The sequence below is a fragment of the Pristis pectinata genome, chromosome 10 (genome assembly GCF_009764475.1).
Source record: "Pristis pectinata isolate sPriPec2 chromosome 10, sPriPec2.1.pri, whole genome shotgun sequence".
NCBI classification, from domain to species: domain Eukaryota; kingdom Metazoa; phylum Chordata; class Chondrichthyes; order Rhinopristiformes; family Pristidae; genus Pristis; species Pristis pectinata.
Window position 1 is genome coordinate 60,933,649 of NC_067414.1, and position 22,000 is coordinate 60,955,648.

General features: G+C 37.0%; 1 protein-coding gene across 3 annotated transcripts in view; it reads right to left on the reverse strand.

The window, feature by feature from the left end:
* otofa (otoferlin a) overlaps positions 1 to 22,000 on the reverse strand; it is a 283,609-nt gene that overhangs the window by 181,615 nt on the left and 79,994 nt on the right. The gene's annotated exons all lie outside the window — the stretch shown is intronic.

Genomic DNA, 22,000 nt, shown 5'->3' on the forward strand with positions numbered 1-22,000 from the left:
ACAAATGCAGAAGTTCAAAATTTGCTAGCAGCTACTCATGAGTGAATCCATGAGTGTACATCACTGCTGAATTTCTCATGGAGTCTGGTGCAAAGTTTTGACATTCCTTTCCACTTATTAGCAAATCTACTCAAAGAGCTTGTGTCAGTGGGGGCCTGGTCAATGAAGCTCTCCTCCATTTATTTCATTGATTTTTATAATTGCTATTTTAAAGTGTTTTTATTATTTTAAAATAATTTTTCAAATATATTAATATAATTTTTTCATTTTAACTGTCCTGAATATTTATCAATGTATATTCTACATGACTTTTGCTGGTTCTGCTACTTGTTCATGAAGAGTTTGAACAGTTACTCCACTTATTTCCTTCAAGCATTTGAATCATCTCTAAAGTAAACCCAAGTCAGGAAAATTTGTTTATTTTACTCATTAACACTTGAGAACACAGCCTCATTCATTTTTGATTTAGATTGTTGCATATATTTACTTACTTTTGCGAGATGTGTAAGTTAACCATATGGATGAGGTGAGGATTATCAAGTCACTCCAACAGCATTGGCAGTTTCTGTATGTGAGCTTTTACGTTTATGATTATTTTCTAGTTCATTGATTTGTACATTATGCTTTAATTATTGGTCTCTTTAATGGAAGAAACTGATATTTAAGACTGCTTCTATTCATAAATTTAATCAATGTTTCCAATTCCCATCTATTTATATTCTGCTTTCTTTGCTGTTTTGTTCTCTTTGCATTGTTTGCATTTTTACTTTTGTTAATTTAATAATTCCCAGGATGCAAGGTCAAACTGAACAATGATGGAAAATTTCCTTCAACAAAGGACATTAATGAACCAAATGGTGTTTTAAGCCAAATCTCTTTTTAAAAAAAAATCCATCGTTTATTTTTCACTTGAATTGAAATGCCAAGGCTTCCATGGTGAGATTCAAGTGAATGTCTCTAAGGATTTGTTCCGTAACTGAATCACTCTGATACCAAATACTCATTCATTTATAACTGAGGATCAGATTTTTCATTTGCTTTTTAAAGTGGATGCACAAATAAGTTTCATGCAAGGAGAAAGGTTTGAACTCTCAACCAGGTATTGTTTGTTTGTGTTCTGATTCTGCCTCTTCATTAACTTCATTCCATGTGACATCTTGTAATGTGACTTCCAGCTGAGCAGAACCTCACTGTGGGCTAATTACTGTATGGCAACTAAGTTTCATGCAGCATCTCGGACATAGTTGCTGCAAGTAGTGCTTTATCGCTTTATATACTTATTGGGAAATTCCAACATTACTTTGAGACCACTTAAATTTCCTTTTTTTTTCCAAAAAGTAAATATTTCAAGTAACTGTAATAAAACAACTGTATATAATGATCTGAACCGCTCATTTTTGTTTACTTCTTCATGATTAATGGATGAACTTGCATGTCTGTCAAATGAATACAGATGAGGATAGCCATCTGGTTTATCTGGGTTTGTTCTTGCTTAAGTGTCTCATGGTCATCTCCATTGTGCCATTAAATTATCCCTTAACTCAATATGTACCTTTAATCACCTATCCCTGACACAATATAAATCCACGTATTTGTCACTTTTCTGTGAAGAGAACCTTTGCAACTTCAAGTTCCTGCAATCAAGTTAATATAAATTAGAATTAGCTCTGATTCCTAGGGCACATTCCATGGCATTCAACATTCCCGAGCTGCAATGACATTTATGGGCTTTGTACACTTCAGCCAGTTTCTCATTCATTCATAGATTTACTTGGTCCTGCCCATACCACTATGTAGCCCAACGTGCAGCACTGTTTGTGTGGTTCTTTATCAAATGTCCTTTGGAAGTCTCATTCTGCCATGTTGTGAGGATTATAACTATCTATTTGGACTCTTTGAGAAGTCAGGGAGATGCCAGGAACTCCATCTAATAAGGCTGTATTGACTGTTTAGGACAATGTTACTGTTGCACAGCTGATCCTCAAGCTTACATCAAACAACTGACATCATTAATTGACACGGGATTATTACTTCTTTGGTGTCTTTCCCTACCTTTCTTTCCTTTTTGAACATGGCCCAAATCCAATCTCCCTCTTCATTTTTTATTGATTCCCTCATGGTGACAACTAATATCTAGATCAACTTCTTATCTAGATGAAAATATTTATCATTTATTTCCAGGGATTTAATTATTTCGGGCCTTTTTAAACCCGTCTCTATCAATGTCATTAATTCTACTAAACATGTAAAAATTTGATTCCAGAAACTTGAAGTTGCAAATGTCTTCATCACAGAAAAGTGGCTAATACATGGAAGTATATCCCATCAGGGATAATTGATCAAAACTATGTATTTCATTAAGGGACAATTTAATGCTACAATGGAGTGGATCACGAGTTACTCTGCTAGAACAATCCTAGATAAACCAAGTGACACTCCTCCTCCATGTTCAAGTGAGCGACTACTTCATTTTCTCTAAATATTGGAGATAGGCTTTTGATTACACATGTGGAGTTACTTGTAAAAAGGTATCAGTCACCAAAACATAATTGGCATGATCAATCTGTTGCAAAACATTTAGACAAAGGAAAATACATTTTATTTGGAAGTGTCCCAACTGAGATTGATCAGAAGTGGGTTTGAGATCTGCAACATCAAGACACCATATAATTCAGACACTCTTCTTTAGGACACATTTTTGGGGCATATCTATGAATTGGCTCTTTTCTGACTTAACGAGTACTCAGACAATTGTTCAAACAAACTGATGGGCCATGCACTGAAATTTTGTGAGTAGTTTAAAGATACAATATTTCATAGAATAAATGAGATATCTGTAAAATGGTGTGGAACGAAGAACCGATACTTTATTTCTTTCATGATTGGAAAAGATTCTCATTCATTGCTTGCCAACATCTCTTTGGCAAGTACAAAACATTGTAAGTACACAAATCAGAATGCTACACTGCTGAACTCAATTGTATAGTAAAGTTATTTCCCTGCAAGTTGCACACCACCCTGACTTGGAAATATATTATTGTTCCTTATTTTCCACTGGGTCAAAATGCTGCAAACCCCTCCCCAACAGTACTGTGGGAGTACTTTCACCATGTGCAGGATACAATGGTTCAAAATAAAAACAGCTCACCATCGCCTCCTCACTCCATTAAGGGATGGGTAATAAATTCCAGCTTTGTCAGAAGTGAATAGAAAACTTTCCTTGATGCAATTATGTCATTGAGTAACATTACTGACTATACTGAATTTCTGATGTAAATTCTGCATTTGAAAAATGTAATGCTATTTTCAATAAATCTTTAAGTAAAATCCTACACATTTCCTTTATGGGCCATTATTTGGATTCGTGACCCAGGGATGATGGAAGCTGATAGTTATACTATACTGACTAAATTAAGGAACAGAATTTGAGATTAACATTCACATATCCTCTTGATTATTTTCCCCTAAGTAGGCCCTTTGAACAATTACACATTTTTAAATATCACTATTTTTAAATAAATGACAAGCTTAATGACAAACCAACACAAGGTAGTTTTAAATAAATTTTCTTCAGTATGGAGTAATATTGCAAAAGGTTTTCTCAAGATTAACAGCCAAATAAAGCAGGATCTCCTTGCTGTATTCATGTACAATTTGGACATTTTTAAAAACACACAAAATTCAGTCCTTAATATATTCTGTGGCCACTTCTTAAATTACTTTTTCGTCATCTGTTAAGAAAATGATTGATTGGATACTTCATCATGAATAAGAAGTTTTACTAAATCCATGAATAGGGAAAGCAGAAATAATTAATGCTTGACTCAGGCTAATCCCAAAATTTTAGATGCAGCAATATGAGGTGGAAAGATGAAGATTTTAGGCTTCTGTCCATAAAATGATTGGAAGTGCATTGTGGTGCAATGGCGACTGGCAGGGAACGTTAAAACCAAAGAATTACAATCCAGATCATGCATTCAAACGAGCTTTTTACAGTAGAAGAGATTAGAAATACATTTCATAATTAAAAACAAGGTATCTTTTTCCTTTGAAGTTCTTTTATTTAATTTTATGAACCATATTTAAAGAAAAATAAGAGAGAGAGAAAGGAAAATTAGAAGAATGTGTCACTGGCATCTAAAGTAAACCAAACATATGTATATTCATTCATGGTGTTCAATGGGTAACAGGGTCCTTCAGAAATTTCAGCCTTTTAGCTCAGCAGTGTGCCGGCAAAGGATACAAAATTGGAATGCTTTGTGACCAGTATTAATTCATCCAGTGTGGCAAAGATGATCTCCAGTGAATCTCTGCCCTATTTTTACCATCTGAGGCAAGAATTGTGCTTGACATCAGTTACCTTTTGTCATTGAAGGAAATGGAGGTGACAGGACAAGTTGAAAAGGATACACTTTAAATTGGTTCAGTACAGAATAACATTAATGTGAGCTAGCCCTGGAGAAGTTTGAGTCAGGTACTAATAGCCTCCCATGAGTAGGAGAAGGCAACCTTAATATCAGAATATAAATTCAGTGAGAAATGCTCTCACTCAATTACATTTGTAATAAACATTGCTCTCTTAAATTTTTTTCTATTTTTTGAACTGCTTAAAATGGATAGCCTTTTTAATGATATGTTCCTTACTTTCTCACCAATTGGATATTGCTACTCAGGGTTGACATACTCCCCTGTGTATAGAAGAAATGAGTATTTCATTTGTCATTAGCAGTGAATATTTTGCAGTCAATAGAGATAATGCTGTTTTCTTCTGATGCTGCAAGGAAATTGCTTGTTGTTCAGAGGATGTGAATGTTAGCACATCTTCAGCACAGGCAACCCCTGCGCTATGGTTGTTCGGGTAACGGAAACATGCCTTTACAGAATTCATAAATCGCTACCCAAAAATCTGGGATAGAGAATAAAATTCACTCATGAAATTTATGTTAAAAAAATAAACAAACACAAAATTAAATGTGCTTTCAACTCGCGTTTCTGTATGCACGTGCAGTTGACACAGTTGTGTGTTACGGAAGACTGTGATGCGGACCGTTTTCTATTGGAATGCAAGCCCCCATAATCTGGGGGTTGCCTGCAATATAGATATAGAAATGTTGTTCTTGCATCTACATCCTAGAGAAAAGCTCTGAAAAACATTCAATCATATACCTGGGATGTACTGGCCCGAAAGGGTCAGGGCACATAAAATAGAGAGGGACAAATTCGTTCTGCTTCAAATTCAAATTTTCTCTCGTCATTGATTTTTTTTTTGTAATGTTCATTTATCATTAGGTCTAACAAAAAATTAGACATAAAATGAAGTTACTGTGATAATAAAAAGGGAAATTTCAGTGATCCTCAAGTGAACATTTTTGATTGCATGAACTGTAGGATTTGTGCTTGCTTGAATAATGAACGATAACACAGTCATTTCTAAGAGGAATCATGGAAGCTGATTGTGAGCCATGAGAATGAATATCACTAGATATACACATTGGTCATGCGTTAGGGATCTTATCATTTCAACCATATGCATCAATTCAGCTCCCTCATATCATCCCAACCTATAATTCCTTTATACGTATTTGCCATGACCCTAATTTGAAGTTCAGCATTTATTTCCAACACAACTTTTTTAGAAACAGAAATACTAATTGAACATTAGTGAGTAACAATCTGAGTCTGGAGTTTGTTCTTTAAAGGGATGATAAAAGGATTTCTCTACAGGCTGCCGGGAAAGCCTTGTAGGCAGCAGAAAGATGACAGAATCCTGTTTATCCCCACATTGATCATTTACTTGCTTCGGATGGGAACCTGAACTTGAAAACTGGACAGGAAATTGCAACAGTAAACATGACAGGGTGTCCGTTGAGTAGAGTCAGTGGAAGCTTTGTTCGGAGACAAGAAGCATCATTTTCCAAATCAGCAAAATGATACCAAGCTGGAACCCACTGCAGGTGCAAACCCATGAAAGCACGCAATGAAGACCTCAAGGACTGGGACCCTGATCATTGCTTACCTTAGTTTGGGGAGTTGTGGTAGTGCAGGAATATGTGGCCTCTAGTCTCATTAATATGAACCCTCAGGTGAATAATACTTTCAGTATGGATGTCCACAGTATGTTAAATATTCCAAGTACAAATTTTGCACAGGCTAGTTACAAGGTAAGGCACACAGGGAATGCTTATAGGATCTAGGAGTGTTTCCTCATGAGGTCAAACAACATTCTGCGGAGGAACCTTAAAAGCAAAATTGATTCCAGGAAATCTAACTCTGCTCTGCTTTAAGAATGGAGTTTCTGCTTGGTTGCATCAAAAATTGGTGATACCAGCATTAAAGATCATAGAAATATTAAGTATAAATTGCATCGAGTGCAACTCAAGTTCCTGCTATTTTTTTTGTAGGATTTAATTAATAAGACACTCCTGTTGCTGGCCCTACCCACAAAATTGGTTGTGTCTCATATTTCTTACTTCCTTATGACATGGAAGCAGGCCAATAGACCCACAGAGTCTATGCCCGCTCTTAGAGCAATTCCTGAACAATTTTGTGTTAATGGACCCACAATGAAAATGATTGTGGCCACTTCTTCAATGTCTACAGAACTTACACAAGCCTGCTCCAATTTTTAAGCCTTTCTCTGTTAGACACCAAGGGGCTTGGATTTGAAAGAACAACTTCTGTCTTCACTTTTCACTTATTCTTTATCATCACCACTAATGAAAGAGAAATTGTTCCACTTTGTGTTACTGCGGTGTCTCAGACAGTTAAGGCAAGATATTTAAACTTCACAAGGAAATAATATGCTAGTCACACATAAGTTCATTTATAATTAGACATGGCTTGCCTATTGTGCTGCAGCAAAATGATGAAAAGTGGAACACACAGCAATTCCAATTACATGTTAGATGAATATTTTACATTGAACCTGCGGTTGGAGATGACCTGAGGTTAAGGCCACAGAATTATAACCACAGTACAAATGTAAATAAAGGTACAACTAACAGGAGTAAAGGTATAAAAATAACAAATTCAATGGCTCCAATCTCACATTTTCATCATAACTATTATTCAATAATTGGGAATAAAACTTGCAGTGGTTGAAGGTATCACACAAGCTCGGTTCAAAGATATCACATTATCAATTGTGAAAGCATGTGAAAGTGGTTCTCAAATATATTTCATAAATGTTTTTACATTTGCAGTTGTAATAAATTCTAAATATTTTGTGGATGCACTATGTAGTACAGTAGGTGAGCAACATTCTAGCTTCTAGGAAAGCCTAGAATGGCTCAACCTTTTTTTTTTGTGTGGAAGAAACTACTGTAGTTAGTGTGCTACCAAGCTTTGTACTTGAAAGGCATTCAGTTACAGTTTCAATTCAAATTAATATGATCCTATGCATATTAAATTTAAGCAGATTTCACATCGTTACAGGTTACTGTGAACATACAACTTGAAAACTCTTTCAACATAACTCAAATTTACCCATCTGAGCGAAGCAAAACCGATTAGCTGAAGGAAGGTGTCCTGCTTTCATTCACAGAACATGCTTGTTCCTTCACATTTGATTTACATTCCAGGTCTAGCCTTAGTACAAAACAGTTCCAACTTCATAATGAAGGTAAATTTGTGGGGTGTGAATGCGATTTAAGATGGAATAATTTAGAGTGAGAATAGAGGAGTATTTATTCTACATTTGCTTGTAAAGTTCCAGAGTTGCATTGTTTCATGACATTGAACTAGGTTAGCCTGGTTGAAGACTATCTCACATTCACCAGTAAAAAATTATATAGTTCTAATGAGCATCTTTTCTTTTACAGAATTGATTTATATTAATCCACACAAGTACCATCTTCAGTTCCACTTAAACTCATTAACAATTGCAAACTACAATCTAATTTAAGTATTCAAATAATGTCACAACATACGAGAACAATTTTTAAGAATTTATAGTTCAAAAAAATAACATTTTGCCTGCTCCTAGCTAAGTTTATTTATTCCAATACATCATGTTCAAAATTGTGATCTTCCACTAATAGATGTACATTTTGTTTGTGACAAAAAATAACATGAAATGAAGGATGTGAATGACTAGTGAGACAATAAAATGGCTTCTAATGAGCTATTTGACAGTTGACAACCAACTCAATAAATCAACCTGAACAATTCACAAAGCCTGAATGACAGTAATTTGCACTGAATTCAAAAATGATTTCATAGCATGATAGAATCATACAAGGAAAGAGCACTGCTACCAGCTATTTAGCCCATCAGACCTCTGCTGATTCTGAGTTACCCAATTACTTCTGCTCCCCTCCTCCTCATAACCCTCCAGTTATTTCCTTTTCAAATATATTTCAGAAGTTTCTATTGAATATATATATTCAATATATTTAAGATGAAGAGTTTTTTTATATATATTATATACACACACACATTTGTATATAAAATCTCTTCATCTTTCCACAATCTAATCAATTACTGCTGAATTTGTAGCTTTAAGGCAAGATGTTTAGACTTCACTAGGAAATAATGTGCTGGTGAACCTTCTCAAAAATATCACATATTAGAAATGAGTATTTGGATTAATGCAGACTTCAGTTTAGTGAAACAGAGTCATCCAAAGAGAAATTATAATTATGGTCAAGTCCAGAAATAAAAACACTTTTGACTAGCACTCTATAAGATATCTCTGATACATTGCCAGCCATGAGAATTCAAAGACTCTCTAACGATCAAGAGACTTATTTCTTGCTTTGTTCTTTGGAACTCTGCTATTAAGCACTTTCAAGAAACATTTGTCACTGCTTTTGACTAGGTCTGGTATTTTAAACTTCCAAGCAAGTTAGCATTATACATAATCTCACTAGAGCATTGTTTGTGGCTATCTTGTTTCTTCTCAAATTGCTCTATTTGGACTGTTGTTGATGGCTCATTCTCTGACTCTTTTCATTAATTCAGGAGTTCCCCAGACTACACTATCTCTTCCATTTTGCATTGACTATCATTTTTCCCCTCAAGTCCTCTCTGAACTGGGCTCGTTCACAATTCCCACTCTATATTTGGGGAAATGAAAAACCTCTTGCAGAATTGCTGTTTAGTCCACAAGCTGGGCTGATGCAGTTGAACAAGTCAGGTAATCAGCATTTCCAGACTTGGTATCTCATATTTCCAGCATTCACAATTCTTTTTCGAAAATTATACACCACCTTTTACTCGCACCTCCTCCAGAGCTATCTTTTGTTATTTACCAATGTCTTTAGTATCCTCTTTCGCTCTGCTCTTATGGCCCTTTCATTATTTAACCTCTCCTGCCCTCCAACCTGTCACAAACCTTGTGTTGTGTTCTCTCTGCACCTTCCACAACTCCACCCTCCACATCCCTGCCACCCCCAATCTTGCTTTATCTTGCAATCTAACTTCTCCCATTTCTGATGGAAGGTCACTGGCCTGAAACCTAAACTCTGGCCTGCTCTCCACAGATGCTGCTTGGCCTTCTGTGTATTTCCAGCGCTTTCTATTTTATATCAGATATCCAGCAATATTTGCAGTATTTTTGCTTTGGATCAGAGGAGGGAGTGCCATCTTCACTGGATGGGGAGAGTTTTACTTGAACACCTATTTGGATTGGGGGAGAAAAAGAAGAGGAAATTAAAGGAAATTTGATTTCAGTGAGTGAATTAAATATGGGAATTTTTCGCAAAATAAATTGTTGAATGAGAATGTGCAAGTTCTTAAAAATGATGGTTGCTTGAAGAAGTGGACTATGAAGGGATATGAAGAATAAATGAATGTGAGTTGTTGTGATGAGTGTGCAGAAAAATACCAGCCTGCATAGGCAAGCTCCTGGGGCCTGTTGCATTCATTTTGGTCTAAATCTCCATTCATTTTTATACCTACTATTGCCCTTCCTATTTGGTTTCTTCCTCATTCAATAGTTTATCAACACAGATTTCTCTCTCATCGTGCCACCCTAACTTTACCTGTTTTCTCTTCCATCCATTTTTTTCTTACTTTCAAAGACAATTTTTGGGTTTATTTTTCTTTGTGCGCATTTAACGTACCAAGAGTCAAAAATTGCTCTGTTGGGCATGGATTTCCACGAGTGCATGAGGGTCATTAAAAACATTATGGACTTAGTAGGCATATTGACATTGGGAGGGAGTGTCTGATAAAAGCCCTTTGAGAGAGCAGAAACCAAATGAACACATCGACTACTTGTGCCTGTCACATTATAAAGTTATGCATTGGTAATACTCAACATTGAACCAACCGATTCAATTACGTCAACTGCTTATTCTATGATAAATATTAATTAAAGAATGGAGTGCTAAAATGCAATCCCATTGGATACAGAGGGAGAATGAGATACTTTGAATAAAACCATTGGTAGGCAAATTATTTCAAAAGTTCTGAGGGACAGTGTAAAATATCATGTGTCAAATGTCAATGGTTGTAGCTGGTGGTCCTGATGGGAACTTGCGGGTAAGTATGTCCTGAATTTTTACGTAGCCATGGTAAGTTCAGGATCTGCTGAGTGACAAATACCAATACGTTGCTTACTCCTCTCCTCCACTGGACTACATTTGAATAGGAATTCCTGACCTGGGGTTCAGGAGGAAAAGTGCAAGTTATTTGATTTTTATTTTATTTCAATTTTTAATATTCATTTGTATTTTAAAATGCTTTAACTAATTTATATTTCTTCAAAAACACTACATAGTTTTTAAATGATTCTGATTATGCCAACCAATTCTGACAGGAGATGAGGCTCAACTCCAGCCATGTCTCCTCCCAAAGGCTATCAGGGTGTTACTGGGCCACTGAGGTCTCACAATGCCTTGGCCCAGCTCTCAGAGAAGAAAGCCTGTTTGGTTCTTTACACCTGGCCAGGATAGTGCAGGTGGGCAGTAATTCTGGGCAGCATGTCAAACCCAGCTCAATTTGGGCAATGGATTTTGAGAGGTAGACAGTCATTGTGCATTAGTTAAGGGAAGGCTTAGTCAGATAAACCTGACCATATTTCATGTTGGTAACAAGGTGGCTATCAATGAGGATGTTACATTCGAGGTCATTGATTTTAGCAAAGTGTCTGGCAAGGTCCTATATGACATTTTGATCAGAAAAGTAAAAATCCACCGGAATGCTTGCAAGAAAGAGGTAAATTGGACCCAAATTTGTTTCAGGGGCAAGAAGCAATAAGTGCTGGTTGCTGGGCATTTCTGTGATTGAAGGCTATTTCCATTTCGAGTTATATGGGAGTGGGGTTGGGGGGGGGGGGGGGTTCACCATTTTCTGTTGTATATATCAATGATATAGGCTTTACAGCCATGATTAGAAAATTAGCAGAAGATATGAATAACTGGCTGTGTGCTTGATAGCGAGGAAGATGACAGGAAGATATCAATGGATAGGTCAGACGGGCAGAAAAGTGACAAACAGTGTATGGTCTGGGAAAGTCTAAAGCAACACATTTGGGCAAAGCAACCAAGGAATACACAAAAATTTTCAAGATACTGGGAAGTGCAAAGGAACAGAGGGAACTGATTCATTTATTCAAGGCTGACAACATTATGGAAAGGAAGGACCTATTTCCCTCAGCAAAAAGATTAATATGCATATTAATAATGACTATTTTTAGTTATATGTAGAAGGATTAAAGGGGATTAAAATCCAAAAGGAGTGCGGGTCTGAAGCTAGTGCTTGAGAACATTGTGGAGGCAGAAACCTTCATGTTTATAACATATCCAATGAGCACTTGGAAATGTTGTAACCTTGCAGCTGAGAAATAGTATTAGTTTTAAAAGCGCTTTTTCAGCCAGCTTGGAGACAATTGGCTGAACAGTCTCCTTCAGTGTTACAGATGATTTGTTCCACTACTCACTGGACTTATTAAAAAAAGATGTTAATTACCCTGGAAAATCAGTTAAGCTTTGTAAAATTAATCTTAGAGTACAGATCATTCTCGGCCAAGTATCATGAGTTTCAGATATCTTTGTCTAACATTCAAAGTCCTCATTACTTATCCCTTCTGCATCAGTGGATCCTTCTTGCTCATGAAACAGTTTCAGAAAGACAGGCAATTACTTTAATCTTTTCTGTAAGTTTTAATATTATAAGATCCTTCTCTTTCCACTTGTAGGGACATTCAATCATTTTACCCAGATGTATAAAAATAAAACAGGCAAAATTTCATTCAGAGTCCACTTGCATGTAAGTGAGCAGCCCCAGAAATTCAAATTCCTCTCAGTCCTAACTCAATGTATTCCCAGTGAGAGACTTGATCAAGAGAGTTATCTCACTGCAAATACTGAACTAGGTCAAAATAATTAGATCCAGCAGGAGCCGCAGTCGGTACGTCTCAACTTTTTAATTTAAAAAATCGGTAACAGAATACGTACCAGTGTAAATGAGCAGGATTAAGTTTTCCTAAATGCCTACTCAATGCAATACTTTAAAGTGAATTTGCATTTTCAGAACAGAAACTTCAGGAAAAATAAACATATATCGCTTGCAGAACTCTTAATAAGAATATAACAGTGTAATAGAAACCATATGCTACCCCATCCCTGAGCCTGCTCTGCCATTGAATGTGTCCCCAAGGGATAATTAGCTACAGGCCAAGTGCTAAAAAAATGGGATTAGTATTGAGGGAAGCTTGATGCGGATATAGTGGGCTATAAGGCCTGTGCCTATATTGTACGACTCAGTAAGATTGTGGCTGACGCTGATCTTCAAATCCACCATTCTTCCTTGTCCTCTTCCCCTCTGATTATCTTTCTGTCCAAAAATCTGTTGCTCAGACTTGAATATACTCCATGATTGAACATCCCGTGCCCTCTAAGATAGAGAATTACAAAAGACTTGTACCCTTCAGCATAAAAATTTCTCAAGTGAGTCCTGAATGACCAAATTTTTATTCTGAGATAAAGCCCTATGTCCTTTATTTTCTCCATATAAAGGAAACAGCTTCTTGGCTCCTGCCCGGCAGCTGGCAGCACCTAGGTATGTAAATTATTCAAACATCAGTGTATCATGTGTTTGCCAATGAGCAGATACAGAAAGGCCAGCATAAAATATTCATCTGTCGCTGCACCAATTTACTCTCAGGTGCTTTATAATTCACAAGCTCTCAGTTTTCAGCAAAGTTTATCTTTCTGGGGTCACCAATGACCTCACAATGGGTTGGGAGATCTCACATTACGTATCATTATTTGATATTACAATGTACACTTGTCTGGATTCTGTATATTATAAAACATGTTTGGATGAAGAAAATGCAAGCAAGACAGCTTAAAAATCTTCCGTTTATTTTGAGTAAGGAGTATTAATTTTGTCAATGATCAACAATAACTACTGGAAAGAACGAAGCTCTCTCTTTATTTGCTGATTGTCATTCATGACTATTTTAAATTACTAATAGGGTACCAGGACTTGTTGTCTTTGTGCCATTGAAAGTTCAGCTGATAAGGAGGAAAGGCAAACTCCACACAGACTGATCAGGATTGAATCCAGGTTGCTGGAGCTGTCAGGCAGCAGTTCTGCCACTGTGCTGCACCAAAATGTTCTTCGAGGCAGAATCGTACCTGTAACTTAAGGATTACTAGGAAGCCCCTACAGTCCTCTGCTCTATCACCTGAACTTTCTCAGAATGTCATTTTGAAACTCTAAGGTCACTTGCATTGCTCCAAAACGTAGCATTAATGATCTAAGTTACTGCATATAAAATCTACAAGTGCCTTTTTGCTGTGAACCCAAGTGAAGAGTAGAGCTTTTGCCTTAACATTTCACATGGGAAAGAGTACGATTATATGTATCTTTTGTTATTAATAGCATCTTGTTTCCAGGCAGTAGTCAGATGTGAAATTTCACCTGCGCAAACCAGCCAGGAACAACATAATAGTTGCCAGGATTCTGAAGTTGAACTTTGGTCCTTGCTAACTTTGTTGATTACAGATGGGACAGAAGTAAGGGGTACTGGAACTGTGCATGGAATGGGTGGCATCTCCACATCAATCATAAGCAGATTTCTCACTGATAGAAATCCTTAACTCAGTTGAAGCATCCTTCATGAATATTCACATTACTGAATATTCACATTATGACAGATGACAATGATCCTCCAGGATCAATCCTTCCAGCATTCAAGGCACAAGGGTTGCCTTGGAATCAAGGAATTATGTTTCCTGCCTGTGGAATCAAGGAATTATGTTTCCTGCCTGTGGAATCAAGGAATTATGTTTCCTGCCTAGAATTAACCATTCACTTTCCATTTTATGACAAGAAGCCTGGATGTCACATAGAAACCATTAGTCTCACTCTAAGTTTTGAAGACACCATTATTCTTACTCAAGGTTTTGGGGAACTATGGTGGAATTTCCTGAAGCCAGCCATAGAAGACTTGTTTCAGTATCTGCATGGCATATTGCAAATTACTGCCTTTAAGAAAAGTGTTCTTAAGTTGGTCCCCATGGAAATTTTTCTGACATCTGAATACAGCTGCATGAGTGATTTTAAATGGAAGATCACAGGCTATGAAATATGCATAGAGAGTTTTCATTTCAATGACAAACTACTACATCATCCAAACTGCTTGGCTCCAAGTATGTACTCAATGTAATAAGTTAAGCTAACAAATTCTTTGTCACTACCATTCCCATGTTTAATGAAATATTCATAAAATATACACTACTTGTTTCTATATTTTAGCATAGTACACATCTTTTTCAAATATTTATCTATGTTTTTGTACTTGTTCTATTGTAACAAGCAGTTAGCTCAAGTATATGTTTCTACATTTTTTTTATTGTTGCATTGTTCTTTTAATATTTTGTGGGCTTGGAGACTGGTAAAAAGCTATTCTTAAAGCTCTTGTCTCATTGATTGCACCCAATAGCATTTAGGGGTGTGTACACTATTTGCTTGCTTTTTGAAAAGAACTGAAATAGTCAATAGATGTAGAGGACGAAATATGAAAGACTTCAAAAAATACAATTCTTGCAATATAACTTGTTTCCTGAAATTTTGTATTACATTTCTCCAAGTACAAAATCTGATTGAACCCATGAACACTACCTCACTATTCCTTTTTTTGCACTATTTATTTTGCAATTTATAGCAATTTTTATGTCTTTGCACTGTACTGCTGCTGCAAAACATTAAATTTTACATCATCTAAGTCAGTGATAATAAACCTGATTCTGAGTCTCCACTGACACTTGAAAATGACTGACTCAGAATTTAGTCAAGCTAGGCTCTACATGTCTGCCTAAAAAAGACACATTAAGTGACAATAATGCCCAAGTTTTCTTGAAGTAAAAAGAAAAACACAAGTTACAAGTCAATTACAATTTCGGCATATTTCATGATCAGAGAAAATGGAAATCATATCAAATCTCTTGATTATTAGGGCCAATTATTGCATTAAAACTGAAGAGCAGTAACTTGTTAGCCAGCCTTACATTTGCCTTATCTTGAGCATTTCTGTATCCCTTTCAAAATATGATAATCTCTCAATGCTCTCCAGCCAATCAGATGGATTTTCTCTTCATGACCATAGATAATCATTGATGAATTCCTTCTTTAAAATAGAGGTAATAGTGGTCTCATTTTTGAGTTTCTGCAATTTGTTATTTTTACCTGATAGTACAAAGATGTGTTTCATGCTGCTTCATATACTATATGTATATATGTATATAAAATATTCCAGCATAGCGTCAAATCTATTTTTGAAATGTCAAGTGGACTACCTTAATACTCATCAACTCAAGCAAGGCTTACTTCAACGGACTTAAACAGTTAGATGCTGTCACAATATTAAAGATGCATTGCTGGGATATGTTATCACTGTGCATATGTATCAAAAAATGTAACCATGTGGCATATATGAAGTTAAATAAATTGCAAATGATGGAAACGTTCAATAGATCGGATACTGAGGAAAAGGAAAATATTCAGTGTTTCAGGCTGTTGACCTCCAGAATATTCACCCCATTTATCTCACCACAGACACTGTCCAACTTGCTGGGTATTTCCAAATCTTCTGCTTATATTTTGGATTTTGTGTATTCATAATATTTTGATTTTAAAGCTAAAGCATTAATGCTGTGAATTGACATCAGAGGCACTGGTCTGTGAATTGTTGCTATTGGATGACTTTCTGCACAACTCAGTTTTAAAATTCTCACACTTGTTTTCAATTCCTCCCTGTTTTGCTCTCATCTTGACAACTCCTCTTGCCTTACAACCCTCCAGAGTATCTGTGCTCCTTCAGTTCTATCTCTTGGAGCATCTCAACATGAATTATTCCACCAATGGTTGCTGTCAATTTGAGCTTCTGTCTGAACTCTGTTGGCTGAGCCAGAAATGTTGGTTCTACAGTTGGTTTTAGTGCCAAAGGTAAGAGAGATGAACAATAGTTAGATTTCCCATTACGATTGATCTCTAGACACTTGCAAGAAATTGTGTCTTCTCACGTGTTAAACAAGAGAAGAGTGGAAAGTAATTCTGCCATTCTTAGGAATGAACATATCCACGTATGTCATACTTCTGAATTTACTAATATTATGGGAGCTCATTCTTGTGTTGGGGTGTCCATGATTCAGGTGTTCTTTACCCAGAGACCTCCTGTACAAGAGGTGTCTTACTCTAGTGAGATAACGTACAGGTCTGGTCTCCCAACCCAAAAAAGGATAAGATTGCAATGGAGTGTGGGAACAGTTCACCAGATTGATTCTGAGGATGCTAGGTTTGCACGTTTACTTTTTCCTCAGATGACTAGGCCTATAGTTCTAGAGTTTTGAAGAATGAGAGATCTTATTGAAATGCACAGATTCTCAAAGGGCTTGACAGGGCAGCTGCACATTAATGTTTACACTGGCTGCAATGTCTAGAACCAGAGTGTATAGTCTCAAAACAAGAGTTTGGTCTTTCAGGACAAACAAAAGAACTTTCTTCATCCAAAGGGAAATGAATCTTTACAGTTCTACACCAAAAAGGGCCGTGGAAGCTCAGTCAGTATGTATATTCAACATATTGATAAATTATTAGGTGCTAAGATAATCAAGGGATTTGGGATGAGTTCAAGAAAATGTTGGCGAGGTAAAAGATCAGACATGATCTTAATAGTGGAGCAGACATGAGAGGCTGAACTACCCCCTCCTGCTTCCTCCCAGATTGCCCTTGAGGTAGTAGCGGGTTACCCTTTTGGCTCGTTGACATCAATAATGGCCATTTCGGCAACACAGTCAAAGTTGGCTGGGAGTCAGGGAACTGAATACCCGAATAAATGGTTTTGACTACAAGGGATGAAATTGGGAAAATAAATAATTAACTGTACCTGCAGAAATTCACAGCCACATGTCTCAGTCACTGTTTGATTATTGGTCAATATCCAACTAATGCTACACACTGGTGAGATCTTGTGCAATGCAATATGAAGTACAATCATATAATCAATGCATTTTAATTTTTGCTTTAATGCAATTTATTACATTCAAATTAGGTGCATGTTTAACACTTTTTTTTAAACATTATTTATACAGCACGGTAACAGGTCCTTCTGGCCCAACAAGCCCGCGCCGCCCAATTACACCCATATTAACCTACTAACCCGTACGTCTTTGGAATCTGTTTTTTGGTTTTATCTTTCATATTTGCATTATTTAACTATGTCATTAACCTATTTATTCCAAGTGGCTGTTCACTGTTAAAACAACAAAGAGGAACACCTTGCTGATGCATTCTATGTTAATATCAAGTACAATAATTTTTAGGGGTTATTTCAAGCATTGGAATTACTTCCAGTAAAGGAAAAGATGCAAAAAGGCAGTAACTAAATTGTAGAGATAGTAATTAAATTTCTTCTTCCTCAGTTCACTTACTAACAGAGTGGAATACAGAAATCCTAGGCATGCAAAGGTGATGGTGATGGATAGTTGGATGGCAGGATGTCAAAGTTACTTAGGGCCTTGAACATAGCCCTTCAGTTTATTCTTTGATGCCAGACTTCTTCAAATGGAAAATATCAAAGAATGTACCACAGCCTTGACATGTAATGCAACAGGAGTGATTTATATTTAATTCACAGCATTCTTGACAAATGGAGGTTGAAATCATTTCCCTTACAGCTTTTGAACTGGAATATGTACAGTCAGAAGATTTCTGAGAAATAGTTTGATTATATTTATTCTGGTTCAATCTTACGTCAAAAGCATGAACAAAAGTTATTTGAGCAGTATAATTTTGGGACTTTGAGGCACATTTAATTCTGCAAAGATTGTAACTGCTCTCCCATACCATGCTGATGGATAATATCACTACTTTAATATATGGTCTGTGCATTCCATTTTTATGGCACTCTACACCAACATGCTTTTGCAAAACAGCTTTTAAAAATAAAATTGATTAATGTTAATTCATTTCTTAGAAATCTTTTGTGTGCAATGTGCACCTAAAGACTCAGAATCAGATTTATTATTACTGATACATGTGAAATTTGTTGTTTTCCACCACCAGTACAGTGCGATGACATAAACATCCATAAATTAAAAAAAATAAATAATAGTGCAAAATAAAAGGAAAATGAGATAGTGTTCATGGTTTGTCCAGAAATCTGAATCAGAGTTTGTGTCTTCAGGGTCCTGTACCTCCTCCCCAGTGGTAGTAATGAAAAGAGGCCATGTCTCGGATGGTGAGGGTCCTTAATGATGGATGCTGCCTTCTTGAGGTGCCGCCTTTTGAAGATGCCCTTGATAGTGGGAAGGGTTGTGCCGAGTCTATAACCGTCTGCAGCCTCTTGCGATCCTGTGCATTGGCAGCTCCATACCAGGCTGTGATGCAACTAGTCAGAATGCTCTCCACCATATATCTATAGAAATTTGCAAGAGTCTTCGGTGACATACCAGATCTCCTCAAACTCCTAATGAAGTAGAGACACTGGTGTGCCTTTTCGTGATTGCATCAATGTTTTGGGCCCCGGATAGATCTTCTGAGATATTGGCACCCAGGAACTTGAAGCTGACCCCTCAATAAGGACTGATGTGGGTTCTCCCAGCTTCCCCTTCTTGAAGTCCACAATCAGTTCCTTGGTCTTGCTGATATTGAGTGTGAGGTCATTGTTGCGACACCACACAACCAACTGATCTATCCCACTCTTGTAAGCCTCCTCATTGCCATCTGAGATTCTACCAACAACAATGGTGTCACCGGAGAATTTATAGATTGTGTTTGAGCTGTGCTTAGCCACACTGTCATGAGTACAGAGAGAGTAGAACAATAGGCTAAGCAAGCATCCTTGAGGTGCGCCTGTGTTGATTGTTAGAAAGGAGATGTTATCACTGATCCGCACTGACTGTGGTCTCCCATTAAGGAAGTCAAGGATCCAGTTGCAGAGGGAGATACAGAGGTCCAGGCTTTGAAGCTTGGTGATTAATACTGAGGGAATGATGGTGTTGAACGCCAAGCTGTAATTGATAAACAGTTGCCTGACGTATGTCTTGTGGTTGTCTAGGTGCTCCAATGCAGAATGGAGAACCAGTGAGATTGCATCTGCTGTAGACCTGTTGTGGTGGTGGGCAAATTTCAGTGGGTCCAGGTCCTTACTCAGGCAGGAGTTAATTCTAGCCATAACCAACCTTTATAATTTAATAATCCATATGTTTGCAAGTTTAATTGTTTTAAAAGTACAAGTTTTGTGACTTTTTTTAAATTTTGCTTTCAATTAGGTTCCAGGTCCAGCTGCCATGGTAACAAAATTGGAGAACATAATAGTTAATGGAGAGACAATCCTGTGTGTTTGGACTTCCTTTTAAGTAATGCACTACAGGGATCAAAGGAAAGGAATATGAACATTGCATTAACAAGTCCACCCATTCCAAATGATTTAGTAATCTTCCCAGTTCAAGTGAAAGAACCAATGAATGAAAAATCAAAAAACTATAATGAGTTCCTGATGGTACTTATAATGCATCATTTTATTTTGTGATCTTCAGATTTTTCCAACAAAATTAGTTGTGAAATGTATCAAGTCTATCAAAAGGTTACTCACAACATTTTGTTAACTTAGCTTTGTTAGTCAGTAGATTTACTATCCTGTTGATGCCTGGCCATCAGCATTTTCTTTTTAAAAAAGGGAGCTCCCCTTGTGCAGACTATCTGTTCAGACAATGAACGTCTTAATTACAGAAATCAGGGATCCATAACTAGTTAAGATGGTGATTGCAGTTTTTGAGGACATGACGATAGATTGTGAAGCATACATACTGTACATTTCTGGGGTTTGGTAGTCAGTATTCTCATACTCCTGGCTCCACAACTAGTTCTATGAATTTCTGCAGTTTTGGGCTCACCTGCTCTACATCCTGAACTCAAGCTATTCTCTGGCTGAGCAAGGCATATGATCTGGTCAAGATGGTAGCTTGGAACCAACAGACTGCAGCAGAACACATTATTGGCATCTAACCCATTAGTAAGGGATTGAGTTCAATGCAGTTGTGCCTTCCTCCCCTGAATGCTATTTGCCTGCTTTAAAAAGAACAAAATGTTCTGCATTGTAATTAAGAAAAACTCCAATTAATTATTGTACTGCAATTTAATCACTGCCTGAGTTATTTTACTTTGTTCATCATTAAACACAGCCAAGTTTATACCTCCCTAACAACAACTTGTATTTGACACTATAGGTCATTTTCAGTTACAGAAACAACCTAATAGCAAAGGCAGGCTATATTGTAATGGCTGAACTTCTATAAAGACCAAGTTGTTGCTATTCTAATATATACTTCAGGTCACAGAAGTGGTGTTGGAGAAGCTTTCAAAAATAATATAGGAAAAATTAATAGGCATTTGGAGAAGTTTATGCTAGAGACAGGAAAGCTAGCTCAGGTATGTCAGATGAAAATAATTGGAATATTTGACGAACTCAATTGAAACTTCTGATGAGTTGACAAAGAGAATTGATGAAGGGAACACAGCAGATAGAGAACAGTGAAAAAATTGTAAAGAGTGTATGACAGATACCACATTGCACACTTACTGGGGTTGGAAGTGTTCAGTGAAGTTGAGGAGGGGTAGAGGTGGAAGAGAAAAAGTAGATTTACCAGAATAGTTCCAGGAATGAGGGAATTCAGCAAAGTTAGAATAGAGAAGCTTTTCTCCTTGGAGAAAATGAGGTTGGGAGGAGATTTGATAGAGATGTGCAAATTACAACTGGTTAAGATAGGGAAATGGAGGGAAACCACTTCCACCTGCGGATTTGAGGAACTGGAACACAAATTCAAAATGATGAGCAAAAGGCACAATGGGGAAGCGATGAAAGACTTTTAATTTATGCAGAAAGGTGATAATTTTTGTGACAGGGAGTCTGTGATCAGTGGTTTGTCACAAGGATTGGTGCTGCGACCCTTCCTGTTGATTTGGAGATGAATGTAGGAAGTATGATATGTAACTTTGCAGATTACTCAAAAAATAGTGGTGTTGTCGATGGTGTGGAGGATGGTCTAAGGTTACAGAATGATATCAATAAGCTGGTAAATTGGGCAGGATAATCGCAGATGGAATTTTATCCTAATAAACGTGAGATGGTGCATTTTGGAAGGTCTAATAAGGGTAGGACACGCACCATAAATGGTAGAGACTGAGGAAGTACTGAGGAACAGAGGGACCTTGGTGTACAAATCCATAGATCCCTGAAGATCGCAGCACAGGTAGACAGGGTGAAGAAGTGCATATGGAATGTTGACTTTCATTAGCTAGGGCAAAGAACATGGAGGTTATGGTACAATTTATAAAGCTTAGGTTAGGCCACAGCTTGTGTGCATATTGTGTGCAGGACGTGATTGTACTGAAGACTGTGCAGAGGAGATTCACCAGGATGTTGCCTGAGATGGATTGTTTCAGATATGAAAAATGACTGGACATGGAAGTGGACACAGCTAAATTGGAAGGGGGGGGGCTGGGGGTGGTGGGAAGACATTCAATAAAGATACAAATTATAAAGGCA